The sequence below is a fragment of the Malus sylvestris genome, chromosome 8, assembly GCF_916048215.2.
Source record: "Malus sylvestris chromosome 8, drMalSylv7.2, whole genome shotgun sequence".
Taxonomy (NCBI): Eukaryota; Viridiplantae; Streptophyta; class Magnoliopsida; order Rosales; family Rosaceae; genus Malus; species Malus sylvestris.
In genome coordinates this window covers 12,907,438-12,923,860 of record NC_062267.1, presented here as the reverse complement: position 1 = coordinate 12,923,860, position 16,423 = coordinate 12,907,438, and the positions used below count along the sequence as shown (strand labels likewise).

The following is a 16,423-nucleotide window of genomic DNA, read 5'->3' as shown; positions in this document are numbered from 1 at the left end:
ACCTTCGGTGCCTCCCCCATCTAGGGTACTTCCAAGTACTGAGGCTTCACGTGAGCAACCTTTGTGAAGGCTCCCTCCTGTTTGTTTATTTTAACTCATGTGTATATACATGTCTGTAATTTCTCAGAGATATTAATAGATAAGCTTTATTTCATTCAATGTATTATTTAAATACAATAAAGCATATACTTCACTAAGATGTAGTACTTCTGGACCAAACATCCATTAATCTTTTCCTCACGAGGATGAATAATTTTTCTTAGTGTCTAAATATTAATTAACCACTTGAGTGTTCAACTCATGATCTTCAATCCATATGGTTCCTTAATACCATAAACATCATGGATAAGATTCGTGTTGGCTTATTGTTCGATCTGCAGTTCGAGACAATATTCCTTTCAACAGCTTATAATCTTTCTAGACTCTTCAGGAGTTCCATTCTAATATTATTAACTCTTGCAAGAGATTTAGTATGCTGCAACAACATCATAATGATAGTACTTACTAAGGCAATTTATACCAACCATTGGTATTGAGTACATAATGTTTTTCCCTTTCAGGCATTTCTTCAAGCAGTTTGAATCCTTCAGGGATTTTCAACACTTCATGACACATTCTCTTTTGGAATTTATACAAAGCAACTTGCTTACATATACTTGAGGGATTTACTTGTGGAGATACGCTTCAGGCATCTCATAAAGTTTCATGTAATATATAATTTTCCATTTAAATGGACAAGCTACATAATGAGAAATCATGTTTCTAAGAGTGTATTACAATTTCAGATTTCAACTAAGAACCTTGTGTCATATCATTTGAGTGTAGTTCACTGTATTACAAATGCCCTATGTAACCTTCTAGGTTCAACATCAGTTGGCGATTTGTACAATAGGTCCATTTTTCATGTTCTTGGTAAATTGATATGGAGTTGCCTTTCTCCCTTTTGGCCAATAATTTTTCCTTTTGTCGACAAACAAAAGAACGCAGCTTAATATCAACATAGCTCATTGATGAATTTAGTAGCTACTTGTAAAAACCAAAATTACCATTGGTTATCATTAATCCGAGATCCCATATTCTCATGCACATGCGCATGCATAAAATCTTTTCATTTCTTTGGATATCCAATGCCTCTTCAAGGGCATTATACTATCTCTTTCAGGATAGTCATAGTTTAGAGAATGCCGATCATAACCTCTTCTTGAGTGTTATAGAGCATGGATTTTAATCTCCACTTCGAGAGTTGAGTCATTGGAACCTATACGTCTATCATGCTTCATGCATTAGACATCAACATTCCCATGTCCGTGGATTGTCCTTTCTAGGACGTGTATCCATATGGCAACTGTCATGCTTTCGGCATGCAACAGTTATGCTTCGGGAATGCAATAGTTCAATAGTGTCATATTCTTCTTCTTTTGAATGACCGAACCTTTTGAGTTTTAAGGTCTGCCATGCTTCAGCCGTGCAAATAAGTATATGTGATTTTATCACTTTTGTTGCATGATTAAATGCATCTAGCATTTGATTGACACATCGTTGCATCATTTAATTATTCTCACTTCATTTTCACATTGATTGCTTCCTGAATCAAAATAAGACAAAATGGGTAAATCCCACGATAATTTTCATTGTTCTTCTGGAATGGTATTTTCTACCCTTAATGGCGGGAAAACTATCTTATCAAAATGATAGTCCACAAACTGCACGGTAAACATATCCCCAGTCAAGGGTTCCAAATGTTGAATGATAGACGGTGAATCAAATTCAACATAAATTCCCAGTTTGCCTTCAGGTCTCATTTTAGTACGTTATGGTAGTGTAATAGGCACATAGATAACATAACAAAGAAACTCATAAATGTGTGATGTTTGGCTGGTGCTCAAACATGAGTTATACTGAGAAATATTGATGGTTGGCAACTGGTCTCAACTGAACTAATAATGCATCATGTAACATGGTATGTCCCCATCTTGCAATTTCTTTTTCATGAGCAAAGCGCGGGTAATCAATTTCATCCGTTTAATAAATGCTTCTACTAAACCATTTATGGGTATGGACATGAGGAACATGGCGTTCAACATCAATGCCCAGTGACATGAATCATCAAAACTTTGAGATGTAAACTCTACAGCAAATATGCATTATATCATCATTTGCATACATCAAGGAACTTATGGTCCTTATTTAATAGTTGTGGCACTTCCGCTCTTCAAACTTAAGGTACTCATCAAGGAACTTTATGTCCGATCTTGATGATCTAGGGACTTCATGCCTGATCTTTTTGCATGATAGAACTTCGGGTCTAATCATTTTATGTGATGAGGATCAAGAAACTTCAAGTTTTGATCTGATCAAGGAACTTTGGGTATAGTATGTACTCATCGTAACAAAAAGAAGTACAATAAATAAATTAAAGCAATAGGCAGTAATTCTAGCCATGGTAAATAAATTGCTTTTAAGTAAATAAAACTTGTGACAAGGGCTTTGATTCAACATCATTCACATAAATATCAAAGCTTTAAAGCAAATGGTAATAATTCTACCCACTATAAATAAATAGAACTTGTGATAGGGCTTTAAACCAACATCATGCACATAAATATGCCAAAACATAAAATGCAATCATTAAATCCCCATCTTTTGCTTCTTTTTTTTTTCTTGGTCTGCCACTCTCTTTTGTTTCATCCCTTTTATTTTTATTATTGTTTCACAGTTCGAAGTCATTTTAGTTCCCAAGAAATAATAGTAACGCTAAGTTCCAATTGGTGTTCCTCCTCCGGTAAGTTTCGAAAAAGTCGAAATGATTCCCATAAGTTTTGGAGTCAAGAGTGTCTAAATGGAGTTTTGGTACTCATAAGGTGCCTGTCTAATTTTCTACGGAAATTGGAAACTGGTTTGGTATTTCAGGCATCTGCGATGATAGCAACATTGGAATTTTTTGAAAATTTGGTATGTTGTAGGTACTGGGTGGACGAACAACTTTAAGAAGAAAGCATTTCAATTCGAGGTCTACAAGTTAGAGTTCCAAGGCTGTTTACAAGGCAGTCAGATTCTCTACGAATTTTGAGTCTGTACTCTTTTGCTTCTGCAAATGATGATATACAGTCATACAACAACATATATATATTTGTTCAAGGAAAATTAGTAGTACAAAGATTTTAAGATGAAATGAAAAGATTTTCTTATCTGTGAGATTCCAGGCAACAGAGATGAACATGATTTATGGCGTTGTGCTTTCCACTAACACGAGAGCGTCTTGTGTTGATAACATGTTGTAAAATTGATGGTTTGTGCAGTGGAATAAATAAACAAGACACAAAATTTATGAGGTTGCTCTACAGTTAGTTCAACTGGAGTACGTCCTCGAAGCAGCAGTGACGCTTTCATTTAATCTGAAGTAATAAGATTACAAAGATAACTCTCTCTAGGAGTGGGTTCAAAAAACCGAAAACCGAAAACCAAACCGAACCAAAGCCGAAAAAAATCGAACCGAACTAAAGTTTTTATAATTAATTATAAATTAATATCTTTATTATTAAACGGTGTCATTCTTTCAGTCTGAAACCCTACCCCCTTACCCTTCGCCACCTTCGGGCCTTCCCTTCCCTCTGTACTCTAGTCAGAAACCCTTCCCTTCCCTTAGCCTTCCCAAATCCCAAGTTCCCAGTTCCCATTCGCAGCCTCCGCAGGTCCTCACACATGCTACCTGTCTTCGTATTCTTCCTTGCGACCTGCGACGGTGCTACTTTTCTCACTCTCAGTCAGTGTCGCCATCTCACTCTCAATCTCTCACCCCCGTGACTCGTGACGGCGTGACCCGCGACCTCCTCTGGCTCTGAGTCCTCTCGTCGTTTCTAGTCTCGAGTCTCTCTACCCACGACTGCCTTTGCAAGGTTAGTCAGTCAGTCTCTCATGTTCTACAGATTTCCTTTGATAGTAATGCTCACTATTGTTGTCAATTAGAATGCTTACTATTGTTGTTAATTAGAAGAATATGATGGGTGAGGAAGGGGTTGTCAATTAGAAAAAATAGGTTGTGCATCTGAAGTCTGAACATTCATACCCTTGTGGTGAAAATTGGGTTCGACTTTGATACTTTGTGTTCCCATACGAATATGAACCATCTTCTTCTTCAGCCATCAGTTCGATAACTGATTCAATAAATTTCTTTTTCACCGATATGTTACAGCACTGTTGTTTGATGGAAGCTGAATTATCAAAGCAATGGTGATAAAATCGATAGACGAAAATTCACAAATTGTGATGCAGGCCCTGCAGATTATGGTGTCTATGTCAATTCATAACTCGATTTTAAAAATTGTGTGTATTTGGAATGATTAATTGTAACTAGTCATTTCTGAGAGTGTTTTATAGAATAGTGATTTTGTATATGCTGGTTTTGGAAAGGATGGAAGGTACTAAAAATGGTGATGTTTGCACAGAACCATACCGACCGAGTTTCGGAAAGCTTAGTCAACCTTTATCTCCATTGGAGTTAGCTGACAAAAACCATGCCCTTATCTGCATTAATAAGATATGCATTTACAGTAGTAAATATATAGTTTCTTCTTCGTTATTATAATTTTGTTTCATACTAAAATAAAGGCTAGCTTTTGTATACATATAGATAACCCAAGCTGCAGCAAAGATCAGTTGTTTTGTAGACAATCTAAGTTCTCACGTTCTGACATGTTATCCCTTCACTGACCCATTGGATGTTATGTTATGTTCTTTAGAGCTATATATTATGTAATTGGTGTATGGGAAAGCTTTATGAATGGCTTGTAAGATTACAACATTATGATTACAACATTATGATTATTATCTTCGTTTTATACAAATTATATTTTATTATTATCTAAAATAAATTAAACTACAAACTTGGTCTAAGTGTAACACCCGCCCCCACTTATAAAATTATATGTGTGTAATATTCCCTAAATATTATAAATCTATCAATTTTACCCTTTTTGGACTACCCTATCAGGATCTAAACTTTGGATCCTTCTTTCTTTTCAAACTGCCACGTGGCAGCTCCCTAGCAATTTCCCTGTCTTCTCTCTCTGTCCCCCCCCCCGTGACTCCTTCTTTCTTCTTCTTCTTTTTCTGTTTTCTTTTCTTTCTTCTGTCTGTCTCTCTGTCCCTCCCGACTCTATCTCTTTCTCTCGTCTCTCTCTCATAGCTCCCTCATCTCTCTTCTCTGCAGCAACCCGCAAGCACGCACCCGTCTCCCCCGCGCGAAGAAGACCCATCTCCTTCTTCTCTCTCCCTCTGTCCCGTGCTGCGAGCCCAGAAACCGGAGAGGAACTCCGGCGAAACCTTTATTTTTCCCGGTTGGGTAAGCTCCAAACCTTCACTTTTTCGTCCTAAGATCTGGTGAATGAGTTTTAATGGAGGTTATTTTGTGATTTTTCGAGGTTTTTAGGACGAATCGAAGCCGGGTGTAAGCACACCCAACTCCGGCGATCCCGAGGGTGTCGGGGCTTTTTCCGGCCATCTCCGGTCGTTCCACGACGAAAGGAAGGTATAAAAACACTCCCTTCGTCTTGCTCTTCGTTTTGGTACCTAGATCGGACTTTAGGGTGGTGTGTGGTAGTTGGCCGGAGCTGTGAAGCTCCGGTGGTGGTGCTCCGGTGAGGCCAGGCCTCCCAGGCCGGTTTCGAATAGCAAGCGGGCCTTAGGCCCGTGTGGTGAGGCCAGCCCAATCCAACCCATTTCCTTTTAATTGTTTAAATTAATTTCTGTTATAAAATTAAGGCCCTTGGGCCGGTTATGTTTAGGGCATTAGGCCCGTGTGTGTAGCCCAAGCAGATTAGGCCTTGGGCCAATCTGAGTTGGGTTTTCAACCCAAAACCCTTTAAGGCCTTTCGGCCCAACCCAAATTCAAAGCCCAGTGGACTTTGACCTCTGACCAGTTGACTGTTGACTGTTGACTTGGTCAACGGTCAACGTTGACTCGGTCAACGGTCAGAGTTGACTTTGACGTTGACTTTGACCGGTCAACGGTCAACGTTGACTTTTTGAGTTGACTTTTCGGGGTTTCGTTCAGGACCTCTCCTAGGCTAATTTCGACGTCCTGGACCCGTTTTTGAAGTCCGTTTTCCCAAATTCAATCGTTTGAATAGAGTTTGACCAAAGGTACTCCTTTATGTGAATAGGTGCAATTATTAACGGTGATTCTGTTATACCTTCTTGGTATAGCTTTGCACCGTCGGTGTACGGTGAGTGGACCCCTTCAAAATCATGTTTTAACAATAGAAATGCATACATGAAAAGCATGATTTAATACTTATGTTTTACGAAGTACTTTATGAGATATATGCTTACTGAGGCTAGATTGAATTATTACTATTTTTCCTATGACCCATGTTCTTATAGAATATCCGATGGATGACGATATGATATTAGAACATGTTTAGAACACCTCTTTGTAGTATAGATGATGGATGACTTTATACTACGAAGTTGTTTTTCAATATGTTTATGCTCAATGGTTTTGTACTTACCTAGTGGTCCTTTCCGCTACGGGACGTAGGGATAGATTCCGGTCCGTCCCGGGCGACGGTTTGGTGTTGGCATAGGGCCTGGAGTGTGTTTCCTCTGGCTATTTAGCACAGAGACGGGGAGCTGGCATGGGGCCTGTAGTGTATTTTCCTCTGATTGTCTGTTCAGAGACGGGGAGCCGGCATGGGGCCTGCAGGTTATCGGACAATTCACTAGTGTTTATTACTTATACAAGTTATGAATTTGAGATACTGCACATCATGCTAGGTTTCGGAAAACCTATGTTTATCATTATATATGTGTTTTCATAAAACTTGGGGGTTAGTATGTTGATAACTGTTTTATTATATTTATATCAAATTGGTCCACTCATGTTTGTTTTGCGCCCCCTTCAGGACCTACGAACGAGGATTACGATATAAGCTACGAGGCCTTTCCCTACCAGTGATCCAGTGTTATACTTCTTCTGCTTCGACATCTTTTGTAATACAGCACATCTCTATCTTAAATTCTGTTTGTACTCTGTAATAGACGTATGCTCTGACATTATGCGTGGATCCTAATGTTATTAATTAGAAGTTGATTTGGTAGTATTATTGTGGCTAGTCTTGCTGCCTGTTTTAGCTTATTTATGAGTTTTTACTTAAATTAATGGCTTTCGTCACCCTTTGGGTGTCGGCCAGCACGTGATCATCTCGATGTCACGAGGACATCGGGATCGGGGCGTGTCAGATTGGTATCAGGGCATGATTCATTCAGAGCATACTTAGGATTCTTTTCCACCATTTGGTAATTATAATTCCCCTTATATCCTTAATTTTCTGTTGTTCTAAATCTTTCTTATTTCTTATCAGAATTATGGATCCCGCTGGGGGGCATGTACCTCGTCGAGCTCGTTCTGGTATAGGGGGAGGACTTGAGCAATTGGCTAATGTTTTGCGAACTGCCCTTACTGGTAGATCATCGAATCGCACCTATATTGAGATTGCTACCAGTCATGGTATTCCAGAGCTTAAGGTAGTGGGAGCCTGTCCGGAGGCTGAGGAATGGTTAGAGCAGGTGGAAGATACTCTGGAGGGTATGAGATGTCCACCAGGTGAGTGGGCGGAGACTGCTGGGTTTTTTCTTAAGGGTCCTGCAAAGATTTGGTGGAAAGGAGTGAAGCATTCTCGTCCACGAGGCACTTCGATGTCTTGGGTGGCATTCCGGAAAGCTTTCAGTGCACATTTTCTGAGTCCCAGTTATCAATTGAGGATGAGACAACAATTTCTGGAGTTTCGTCAAGGCGATCTGAGTATCACAGAGATGGATAATACTTTTCGACGCCTGTCGAGACACCATCCGGTGACTTATGATAACCCGAGTGAGAAGATGGTTCAGTTGCTGGTTTGTTTGAACCCTGATTATCGTGAACGAGTGGCAGCCATAAGGCACAGAAGTTATGAGGAAATGATTGAGACTTGTTTGAGGATTGAACAATCTAGGTGGGAGACTCAGCACCAGGAGGAGCAGGCGCAGTATCAGGAACCACCCAGATATCAGGAACAACCTCGGAACCAGAACCAGAGAGGTCGTGGTTTTAGATCTCGGAGTGTGAGGGAATCTGGTAGCTCTTCTAACTTTGTTGGCCCTAGACACTCTCATTCCTTCAAACGTCAGGGTCAAGGTTCAGGTTCTTCCAGCGAGGGTTCGGGTAATGAATCAGGGAGGCGATCTTTCAGTCATTTCCGATCGCAGGTTACGTGCCACAGGTGTGGAGGCATGGGACATATTGCCAGATTTTGCCCTTCAGGACAGCCTGCTGAGAGTTATGCATCGGTGCCGAGTTATGGTGGATGGAGTAATCCGAGTTCTAGCTATGGAGGTAATTACACTCAGAGCTATGGTGGAAGTGGAAGTGGAAGTCAGAATACCCAATTTTCCACTCAGAGACAGCCGCAACAGTTTGGTACAGCTTCGAGTAGCCGCTCTCAGGGGAATCGAGCAGGCCGTAATAATCAAGGTTTCAGAGCTCGTGGTAACCGTAACAGTGGTGCAGGACGTCAGTTTCATGGACGTATCAATGCCATGACACAGCAGGAGGCTGATCAGGATCCTCAAGTCATTACCGGTATGTTACTTATTTGTGGTAATTGGGCGAGAGTTCTAATTGATCCGGGTGCTACTTTTTCTTTTGTGTCTTCATCTTTTGCACCGAATTTAAATGCACCACCTACACCTCTTGGTTATGATATGCTTGTGCAAATGCCGCAAGGGGATCTGTTTTGTGCTCAGTGGGAGTATAAAAGTTGCCCAGTGGTAGTGGAAGGGGAAATGATGGAGGCTAATCTGGTCCCTTTTCATTTGGCGGAGTTCGATGTGATTTTGGGGATGGATTGGCTATCCAGGCACCGGGCCTATGTCGCATGTTGGGAGAAATCTGTGACGTTCAATCGACCTGGACGACCGTCAATCACATTTCAGGGTGAGCGACGAATCCTTCCTAGTAGTATTATTTCCGCTATTCAGGCTACTAGATTGTTGAGTAGGGGATGTGTGGGATTCTTAGCCCATGTAGTAACGAGGGATAAATCTTCGTTACGTCCTAAGGATGTGCCAGTGGTGAAGCATTACACCGATGTTTTTCCGGAGGATTTACCAGGGTTACCGCCTGCGAGGGAAATTGAATTTACCATCGATTTACTTCCAGGAACAGACCCTATCTCTTTAGCACCTTATCGAATGGCACCGGCGGAGTTGAGGGAATTGAAGGTTCAACTTCAGGAGTTGGTGGATAAAGGTTACATCCAACCCAGTATGTCTCCCTGGGGTGCTCCTGTTTTATTTGTTAAAAAGAAGGATGGATCGATGAGACTTTGCATCGACTATCGGCAGTTAAACCGGGTGACGGTGAAGAATCGATATCCTTTGCCTCGGATCGACGATCTGTTCGACCAGCTGAAGGGTGCTCAGATATTCTCTAAGATCGATCTTCGCTCAGGTTATCATCAACTGTTAATTCGGGAGGGAGATGTACCGAAGACTGCTTTCCGCACTAGGTATGGACACTTTGAATTTCGTGTCATGCCTTTCGGATTGACGAATGCACCTGCAGCATTCATGGATTTGATGAACAGAGTTTTCAGACCGTATCTGGATCGGTTTGTGATTGTGTTCATTGATGATATTCTGATCTTTTCCAAGAGTGTCAGCGAGCACAAGAAGCATTTGAGGTTGGTGTTGGAAAGGTTGAGCAGTGAGCAGTTGTATGCTAAGTTTAGCAAGTGTCAGTTCTGGCTAACCCAAATTAGCTTTCTCGGTCATGTAGTATCTGCTGAGGGGATTAGTGTGGATCCTCAGAAGGTGTCAGCAATAACTACGTGGGAGCAACCGAGGAATGTTACTGAAGTGAGGAGTTTTCTAGGTCTGGCTGGCTATTACCGAAGATTTGTTAAAGGTTTCTCAGCCATTGCCTTACCTCTGAATAAGTTGACTCGAAAGGAAGTGGAGTTTAAGTGGGATGAAGATTGTGAGCGGAGTTTTCAGGAACTGAAACGATGTCTTACTCAAGCTCCCGTTCTTACTCTTCCAGACGATAGCGGTGAGTTTGATATCTACACGGATGCATCACTATCAGGTTTGGGTTGTGTACTGATGCAGCATGATAAAGTCATTGCTTATGCTTCCAGACAGCTCAAAATTCACGAGAGAAACTATCCCACTCATGATTTGGAACTTGGTGCAGTAGTGTTTGCTTTGAAGATCTGGAGACATTACTTGTACGGTGAGAAGTGTCGCATCTTTACTGATCATAAGAGCCTCAAGTATATCTTTACTCAGAGAGATTTGAATTTGAGGCAGAGAAGATGGATGGAACTTATCACTGATTATAACTGCACGATCGAGTATCATCCCGGACATGCCAATGTAGTGGCAGATGCACTTAGTCGGAAATATCATGGACAGCTTGCATCTCTCCAAGCTATTCATGTTCCACTACTATTTTCTCTTCGAGAAACAGGCTTGTCGGTGAGACCGGGTGAGCAAGGAGCGTGGTTGGCAAATTTCCAAGTTAGACCTGTTTTGGTGGATATGGTCATAGAAGCTCAGGAGCTTGATCAGGAGAGTGCCAACATTAAGGTCTCGGTGGAAAAAGGAAAAGAGAAGCATTTTATCATCCGAAGTGATGGAGCCTTGAAGTGGGAAAACAGATTGTATGTTCCTCATGATAACGAAGCAGTGAAAAGAGCAATTCTGGATGAAGCACATTTGTCAGCTTATGCCATGCATCCGGGAAGTACTAAACTGTATCGCACTATCCGTCCGTTCTATTATTGGTTGGGAATGAAGCGGGATGTGGCGGATTATGTGAGTAGATGCATCATTTGTCAACAGGTGAAGGCAGAGAGGCAAAGACCTGGAGGATTGATGCAGAATCTTCCGATACCAGCATGGAAATGGGAAGACATCACCATGGATTTTGTGTATGGTCTGCCGAGGACGCGGTCGAGATTGGACGGCATATGGGTAATTGTTGATCGACTGACTAAGATCGCTCATTTCTTACCTGTTCGACAAACCTATTCAATGGAGAAATTATCGAAGTTGTTCATCGATAATATTGTTAGACTTCATGGTGTACCTGTCTCTATTGTTTCAGACAGAGATCCCAGATTTACTTCCAGATTTTGGAAAGCTTTTAATACTGCCATGGGTACTCAGTTGCTGTTTAGTACTGCTTATCATCCACAGACTAACGGTCAGTCCGAGAGGACAATACAAACATTGGAGGACATGTTGAGAGTGTCTGTTCTTCAGTGGAAGGGTAGTTGGGATAACTATCTGCCGTTGGTTGAATTTGCGTACAACAACAGCTACCATTCGAGTATTGGTGTGGCACCTTATGAAGCCTTGTATGGGAGAGTGTGTCGAACGCCGTTGTGTTGGGCAGAGGTCGGCGAGCGAGTATTGTTGGGACCGGAGATTGTAGACACTACCAATGAGAACATCCAGCTGATAAAGAGAAATCTCAAGGCAGCTCAAGACCGACAGAAAAGCATAGCGGACAAACATTCAAAAGATCGGGAGTACAAGGTTGGTGACTTTGTATTCTTGAAGTTGTCTCCCTGGAAGGGTGTGGTTCGTTTTGGTAAACGAGGAAAGTTGAGTCCTCGATATGTTGGTCCTTATCAGATTACGGAGAGAATTGGTGCAGTTGCCTATAGATTGGAGTTGCCACCGGAGTTATCTCAGATTCACAATGTTTTCCATATTTCTATGCTTCGGAAATATGTATCAGACCCCTCTCATGTTATTCAGTTAGAGCCGCTGGAAGTAAGTCCGGATGTTAGTTATGTAGAAGAACCAGTGGCTATTCTTGACCAGCAGAATAAAGTGTTGAGGAACAAGGTCATTCCGTTGGTGAAAGTGCTGTGGAGGAACCATGCTACTGAAGAAGCGACGTGGGAAACGGAAGACCTGATGAGGAGTCAGTATCCGTATTTATTTGCTTGAAGTTGTAATTTCGGGGATGAAATTTTTATAAGGGGGGTAGATTGTAACACCCGCCCCCACTTATAAAATTATATGTGTGTAATATTCCCTAAATATTATAAATCTATCAATTTTACCCTTTTTGGACTACCCTATCAGGATCTAAACTTTGGATCCTTCTTTCTTTTCAAACTGCCACGTGGCAGCTCCCTAGCAATTTCCCTGTCTTCTCTCTCTGTCCCCCCCCGTGACTCCTTCTTTCTTCTTCTTCTTTTTCTGTTTTCTTTTCTTTCTTCTGTCTGTCTCTCTGTCCCTCCCGACTCTATCTCTTTCTCTCGTCTCTCTCTCATAGCTCCCTCATCTCTCTTCTCTGCAGCAACCCGCACGCACGCACCCGTCTCCCCCGCGCGAAGAAGACCCATCTCCTTCTTCTCTCTCCCTCTGTCCCGTGCTGCGAGCCCAGAAACCGGAGAGGAACTCCGGCGAAACCTTTATTTTTCCCGGTTGGGTAAGCTCCAAACCTTCACTTTTTCGTCCTAAGATCTGGTGAATGAGTTTTAATGGAGGTTATTTTGTGATTTTTCGAGGTTTTTAGGACGAATCGAAGCCGGGTGTAAGCACACCCAACTCCGGCGATCCCGAGGGTGTCGGGGCTTTTTCCGGCCATCTCCGGTCGTTCCACGACGAAAGGAAGGTATAAAAACACTCCATTCGTCTTGCTCTTCGTTTTGGTACCTAGATCAGACTTTAGGGTGGTGTGTGGTAGTTGGCCGGAGCTGTGAAGCTCCGGTGGTGGTGCTCCGGTGAGGCCAGGCCTCCCAGGCCGGTTTCGAATAGCAAGCGGGCCTTAGGCCCGTGTGGTGAGGCCAGCCCAATCCAACCCATTTCCTTTTAATTGTTTAAATTAATTTCTGTTATAAAATTAAGGCCCTTGGGCCGGTTATGTTTAGGGCATTAGGCCCGTGTGTGTAGCCCAAGCAGATTAGGCCTTGGGCCAATCTGAGTTGGGTTTTCAACCCAAAACCCTTTAAGGCCTTTCGGCCCAACCCAAATTCAAAGCCCAGTGGACTTTGACCTCTGACCAGTTGACTGTTGACTGTTGACTTGGTCAACGGTCAACGTTGACTCGGTCAACGGTCAGAGTTGACTTTGACGTTGACTTTGACCGGTCAACGGTCAACGTTGACTTTTTGAGTTGACTTTTCGGGGTTTCGTTCAGGACCTCTCCTAGGCTAATTTCGACGTCCTGGACCCGTTTTTGAAGTCCGTTTTCCCAAATTCAATCGTTTGAATAGAGTTTGACCAAAGGTACTCCTTTATGTGAATAGGTGCAATTATTAACGGTGATTCTGTTATACCTTCTTGGTATAGCTTTGCACCGTCGGTGTACGGTGAGTGGACCCCTTCAAAATCATGTTTTAACAATAGAAATGCATACATGAAAAGCATGATTTAATACTTATGTTTTACGAAGTACTTTATGAGATATATGCTTACTGAGGCTAGATTGAATTATTACTATTTTTCCTATGACCCATGTTCTTATAGAATATCCGATGGATGACGATATGATATTAGAACATGTTTAGAACACCTCTTTGTAGTATAGATGATGGATGACTTTATACTACGAAGTTGTTTTTCAATATGTTTATGCTCAATGGTTTTGTACTTACCTAGTGGTCCTTTCCGCTACGGGACGTAGGGATAGATTCCGGTCCGTCCCGGGCGACGGTTTGGTGTTGGCATAGGGCCTGGAGTGTGTTTCCTCTGGCTATTTAGCACAGAGACGGGGAGCTGGCATGGGGCCTGTAGTGTATTTTCCTCTGATTGTCTGTTCAGAGACGGGGAGCCGGCATGGGGCCTGCAGGTTATCGGACAATTCACTAGTGTTTATTACTTATACAAGTTATGAATTTGAGATACTGCACATCATGCTAGGTTTCGGAAAACCTATGTTTATCATTATATATGTGTTTTCATAAAACTTGGGGGTTAGTATGTTGATAACTGTTTTATTATATTTATATCAAATTGGTCCACTCATGTTTGTTTTGCGCCCCCTTCAGGACCTACGAACGAGGATTACGATATAAGCTACGAGGCCTTTCCCTACCAGTGATCCAGTGTTATACTTCTTCTGCTTCGACATCTTTTGTAATATAGCACATCTCTATCTTAAATTCTGTTTGTACTCTGTAATAGACGTATGCTCTGACATTATGCGTGGATCCTAATGTTATTAATTAGAAGTTGATTTGGTAGTATTATTGTGGCTAGTCTTGCTGCCTGTTTTAGCTTATTTATGAGTTTTTACTTAAATTAATGGCTTTCGTCACCCTTTGGGTGTCGGCCAGCACGTGATCATCTCGATGTCACGAGGACATCGGGATCGGGGCGTGTCACTAAGATTCAAGGGGGAGTGGTTGAGGAGAGTGAGGACAGGGCAAAACTTCCAATGGTTGGGTTCTGCCATTGACCAGAGGAACATATCCACGGAGCTGCGACAATATGGAAGTTTTTCTTATTTAGTACGACAATATATTTTACACTAAAGAGATGTGTAGTTTGGCTAAACCATATAATGAGCAACCTAATTTGGTATCAAATTCACCATCCAGGAAATTCGAACGTAAGATCTCTTACTTACAAGTGAAGATGAATACTACCAAACCTATCAAACCGTAGTACTGAGTGGCGGGGCAATATGGAAGTTAAAGGAAAGGGAAGAGACAAATAAATGGAAGAACAAGACTAAGAGCCATTGACCAAAGATCGTATCCACACGGCTGCGACAATATGGAAATTAAATGAAATTTATGGAAAGAGATCCTCCCCGGATTTTTCCCTCCAAAACCCAGGGATCAAGTGATCCGGACCTTTAAAATTTGATCCAACGGCTAAAAACAGAGAAGTTAGTAAAAAACTTTTAGAAGCTATAATAATTTTTGGCCGTTGGATAAAATTTTAAAAGCCCAGATCACTTGATCCCTAAACTTTGGAGGGGCAGATCTGGAGAGGATCGTTTTCCGAAATTTATAATGTCCTTGTACTTAGGTCTTCAAAAAACAATATTTTTCATGAATTAAACATCCCATTAGCCATAGAATATGTTCTTCTCATGTTGTTGAAGTGTTGAATCAGTTTCCTTCACAATGTTGGGAGAAGGAAAGGTCATTGCTTCAAACACTCCTCAATGCTTAGATTAATTTATGACTTATTTTTAACTACGCTTTCTAGATATCAATTTTAATTGTACTTTGCCCAATGTAATTTAAAAGCCATTAATTAGTTTGCTCTCTGAAACTCAAAATTCATTCTACTTTGTCATTTGAAACTCAATTTTGATCTCATTTGCCCCTTGAAACTCAAAAGTTATCATTTTACTTTATACAACTCAAAATTTGCTTCACATTTGTCTTAATTCTATTAATTCCATTAAGTGGCTTTGATTTGGTCTACCAAATTAATCATTTCTTTTTTATTTACTTTTTCCATCTCTACAACTCAAGCACAGCAACCCAAAAAATCTACTTCATAGTTTCTTCTTGTATATTTTATGATTATTGAATGTTAACGCATATAGTGACGAAGCCATGAATTGGTGGAGGAGGGGCGAAATTTAAAAGGGTAAAATGTCCCAAAAAAAGTTAGACTACCAATCTTTTTAAATAATGGATAATATTAATGTCGTTCATTGTTTATCGATATAAACAAGTTATAATTGTGCCGGCTAGGTTCATGTAATGAAAACGTTGCATAATAGCTTCACTATCAATAAAATCAATTGTTGCTGAAATGTTCGAAAAAATAAAATCCAACTAAACAAAATTTCACCCTTTTTTATAATATCAGTTAAAGAAATTTTTTTATAATTATCAATAAAACAAAGTTCTCATATACCACTTCTTATAGTATCAATTAACAAAAATTATACGGAAATATATTTTCAATGATGGTTATTTCGAGAAGATTTATTTATTTTTATATGGAATAAGGTACTTTGTTGAAAAATTAGATAGTATGTACGTACTAAAAAGTGTTGTAAAATTGACGGTGTGTGAGGTGGAATAAATAAACAAAACACAAAATTTACGAGGTTCCTCTACAGTCAGTGTGACTGGAGTACGTCATCAGGGCAGTAGTGATGCTTTCATTTATAATCTGAAATAATAAGATTACAAAGATAACTCTCTCTATTCTCTCCTTTCTTTTTCCTTTCATTACCATGAGCCTTCTGGCTTCTCTCTTCCGTTCTTTTCTTCTCATTTATCTCTTCGTATCTCCTTTGATTTATAGGCAAAGCAGGAGCACCAAAAGCAAGTAGTGGCAACTCCTAGTGGAAGGACATGTAAAGTGGGATGAGTGGGATATAGTGGGTTGGCCATCCACAGATTGAATGGCTCATAATATTATAACATTCCCCCTTGGATGGCCATAAGTC

General features: G+C 40.9%; 1 protein-coding gene and 2 long non-coding RNA genes across 4 annotated transcripts in view; 2 read left to right on the top strand and 1 right to left on the bottom strand.

Moving 5' to 3' along the window:
- The window catches only part of LOC126631250 (cysteine-rich receptor-like protein kinase 29), a 36,138-nt gene that overhangs the window by 11,436 nt on the left and 8,279 nt on the right, over positions 1-16,423 (bottom strand). The window lies entirely within an intron of this gene.
- LOC126631258 (uncharacterized) lies at positions 5,218-6,580 on the top strand. The gene is made up of 3 exons (XR_007626340.1): positions 5,218-5,341; positions 5,429-5,527; positions 6,514-6,580. It is a non-coding gene; the product is annotated as an uncharacterized LOC126631258 (long non-coding RNA).
- LOC126631257 (uncharacterized) lies at positions 12,249-14,263 on the top strand. Its single transcript, XR_007626339.1, has 3 exons — positions 12,249-12,487; positions 12,575-12,673; positions 14,049-14,263. It is a non-coding gene; the product is annotated as an uncharacterized LOC126631257 (long non-coding RNA).